Here is a 4,157-nt window from a genome sequence, read left to right as displayed (position 1 = left end):
ACAGCAACACAACAAAAACGAATAAAAATAATTAAATGCTCTTTCTTTTTATCATCCATCATACCGTTTCTTTTGTTTAACCGACGACTGCAAATACATGAAGATGTTATCCGGAACTCGGCAAAGGTAGGTTTTTCCCAGATAATCCTTTGGTACAAACAAAATTTCACCGTTTTAGTTTTACGGTACACTACCTGTCACAATAGAAAAAGTTAACCTGTTTCTCTTATTTTCGAAGCATTTACTGTAAACGTTTAATAAATGCTTTTGTCCATCTTCAATCTAGGTATAATTTTTAAGGGACTCCACTCAGGTTTTTGACATGATGGGATTTGAAATATTTTTAAGAGATTTGTGTACCATTTGATGTAGGTCTTGACAAGTAAATTATGTGCAATTTTTTGCCAGATCAAATTCCATTGCCCGATTCCTTTTCAAAAATCATTCATTTCTATGTGTGAAATTGGAGTCAAAAAAATAATTAAGCGTTGCTACGTCTTTCTCGAGTTAAATCGGTGTAAAAATAGCACAGTCAAAAAACTGCTTATTATATTCCATCTAAACCGAGTCCTGGCGTGATGTTTTTGTAAGTTATTTATGTGTTTTTACTATTTGTTCGGTCAATGCATGAGGAAGATGTTTTTTAATCTCTATCTTTAATGACGTTGTCTTGTAGCTGGCCTTAAACAACCATGTTTTATTGGAGAATATTAAGATAAATCTACTAACCATGTGATTTAACTGTCTTAAAAAGATGTTTCTTGTGAAGTTCCTACTATTTGATATATTTTTTTCTTTATCTTCAATGTATATAAACTTAATATTTGTGAAAATATTACTAGTGATTGATTGTTCTGAATTCACCCAAATATATTCTGTTTATATCTGGTTATACTGATACTGACACTAAAGCCTGTGTGTTTTAATCAAGGTATTTTTATTGTTTACATACCAACAGAGAACAATTTATCCTTTTTAGACCGTTTTATTTACTGCAAAACACAAGAAATAATATTTCGTTACATTTGTAGTAGTTTATTACTTTTAGATCACTCGAGGTTCTGAATTTGCAGACGCGTGATAACTTAATGTGCTTATTATTAGATTATGGTAGAGTGTTGTGTCCGTCTCCTCATGATAGTTACATAATCGTTAAATTTTGTTTCTGCTAAGCAGTAGACACTAGAACAATTTATCAGTGCGACAACAAAATTAGTTTTTGATTGTCGGTTAGTGTCGTCAGTGTAAATTAGGTACAATATCGACAGTGAAATGGATAACTGACCAAAGAAACAATAAAGTGTTGTTACAATCCGACGATATGGTCAATGGGAATGTAGTCAAGTAAAAGTATAAGGATATCAGGTTATATATTCGTTAGTGATGAAAGCTACCATACTTTTCTTTCAAACCTGATCAACTGATAACAGTATATACATCATGTGAAACGATGCAGGTGTTATTATGGCGTTTAATAACACAATATGTTATGCACTTGTCTGAGTACTACTATTTCACTTGCAAATGGATAGAAATAGCTTACCACAGTATCATTATTCATTGCCTTATAGGTAAGCAAATATTAAGCTGATGTAATCTATTGGTGATTAGTGCAATTCTTGCTTTCCTGTACCACTATAGCGAGCTATGACAATGTGTATAATTAATTCTTTTTTTGCCAATGGAATGCTATTGTGGTGCGCAGTAAATAACAAAATTGCTCCATGTAGATTAAACACCTATGAGTAATATGTGTAAAGAAAAACGAATATACTAATTCAATTCTAAGAGTATTGATACTTTCTTAACAGACGTATGGGAGCGCAGACATAGTAATCAAGCTGAAGATTTACACTAATACATAATTATGTATTCAGTTGTTGCCCACAAAGTTATTTCCATGGAAACCCGTAATATTCTGGTGACATCATTAAGAGGTATATATTTGAAATGAAGTTCTAGAGCATTGTGCATAAAGTTCCATTTTTGTGGAGAAAATGATATAAAACTGTAACGAATATAAAACTTTATAGTAAATTGCTGATGTCAAAAAATGCTTATTAACGACAAATTATGATCTAGAAAGGCGCGGGTAATTTAAAAGAAGGTTATGTGCGTGTAACGTGAAAGTATTGAAAAGCACAAAAATTACATTGATATCCTTCCTATAGGCAATGTAATACATAGAATAAGGGATATAAAGATATAGCTGAAAGAACGACATAAATAGCTAGTTTGATACCATTTGAAGTAAAGTTAAAATTATATTCATAATGTTCGTTCAATAATAATAAATAATAAAATCAAGACAAGATTAGGATAGAGAAACTGATTTTGTAATAAATATTAATTGAACGAACAGGTCTTAGTTGAGTTACGAACATACCATTATGATCTTGTATGGATATTCAAGAAAGATATTATTTTAGAATAGCATTGTCTAATGTTTATTCACGTATACGTGTGAGTCGGCGAATCGATCATGTATCGGTCCGTTTTTTGCCATAACAAACATTATATATAATTCTCCATAAGATTATAAGCGCTTTGATAGTGAGATGGAGCACACCACACTATTTATACATCTTTTGTTTCTTGTATGAGCTTCTTACACCACCTAAAATAAGATAATAAGAGGCTTAATGATTTAAGGCAGCGGGAACCGCGCTGCCTTAGCTCGTACAAGAGAAAAATCTTTTTTAAACCTAAACGCACCAACATACTGACACGCTATACACACCTTACACAAGTATATATGCACCACGATAGTTTAGTAGCCAATTATATTTTTCACAGGTTCATCCTGTATTATTAATATCTTAAAATCGCCGCAACGCTCGACTAATCGCTACCTCAACACTCACAAAAAACCTGGTAGAAAAGGTGGGAAATATCTCTAAAATATAATTGAATAACTTCTTTTGCGATTCTATGATACCTTCCTTAAGATAATATAGTCAAATTATGTTGGCGATGCACACACACTCGCTCAGCGCACGATGATGGCAATCGAAATTATATAGATCCAGCGGTAGAGCATACACACTGACAGAAGAGAAGAATCCCGTGTTAAATCTGGCAATAAACACTGGTTAGGGACTACCTGTATATGCTGGCTTGTTAATGCTTCTCACTTGAAATTAGTATACGTTTGACAACAACCTTTTCAAAGTCAAGCAGATTAAGAAGCATTTGATTCTGATATATTTCAGGTTTCTTAAAATGTTTTCGTATGTATTTTTCATGATCAGAAGTATGACGGAGCCGTGACAATATTCTCACACCCGCACAGTAACGGACCCAGTCAGACTTTAATCCATACCCCAGTGAGAATGTAAATAATTGTTGAGAAAAACGGGTGCTAATGCCGCCCTGCGTCGCGGCCGTGTCTGAATCTCTCCGCCGCACCTCACTCCGACCCGCCCGATCAACTCTCTCACCCTTCATCTAATTCCTCCTGTTCCGGGCCTTCCCGCAGGCCACCCCTGTACAGACCACCAGGTGCCTTCTGTTGTTTTTTTTGTTGTTGACTAATTGTTTTATTTTGTATGAGCTCCACCACCCACCTGCCCCCCGCCGCTGCTCTCTCCTTATCCTCTCCTTTTACATCCGATTGTCCCTCTTATTTGACTTACGATTCCGGCGGCACCCTCCTCCCTCCTCTCCTCGCCCACCCTCACGCTCCGTCACCCCCCCCCGAGACTCTCCTGGCATTCCCATCCTCTTCTCGCCCGTTCCTGCGCCACGTACCCCTGGCATCTGTTTTTTATTTTGATTTTTGTCTTTTTTTATTTTTTGTTTCTTCTTTTAATTTTTTAGAGGATGTCAGGGACCCTTTGAATTTTGTTTGTTTAGAAGGATAGGATAATAAGATAAGGCTTTTTTTGTGATCGGGGGATTTATGTTCCGTTTTGTGTGCCGCCCCCCACAGGTCGCCCCACCCTCGTTCCCCGAGGCCCCGCCACGCCCCGCCCAGGTCCACCGAGAACCCACCGTCCTGCCGCCACCACAACACCCCAGGGCTCTGGCCCCACCTCCTCGGTGATCACGCCCCCTGCCCGCTGAGCCGTTGTGTAGATCTGTACAGCCCCGCCGCCCCCTCCCCCTCTCTAGCACCGCCCACCCGCCAGCATTACACTTAGATCCCCACCCGAGCG

The sequence above is a fragment of the Ruditapes philippinarum genome, unplaced genomic scaffold (genome assembly GCF_026571515.1).
Source record: "Ruditapes philippinarum isolate M1 unplaced genomic scaffold, ASM2657151v2 ctg4338_1_1_1_1, whole genome shotgun sequence".
Classification (NCBI taxonomy): Eukaryota; Metazoa; Mollusca; class Bivalvia; order Venerida; family Veneridae; genus Ruditapes; species Ruditapes philippinarum.
This window is presented reverse-complemented; position numbering follows the sequence as displayed.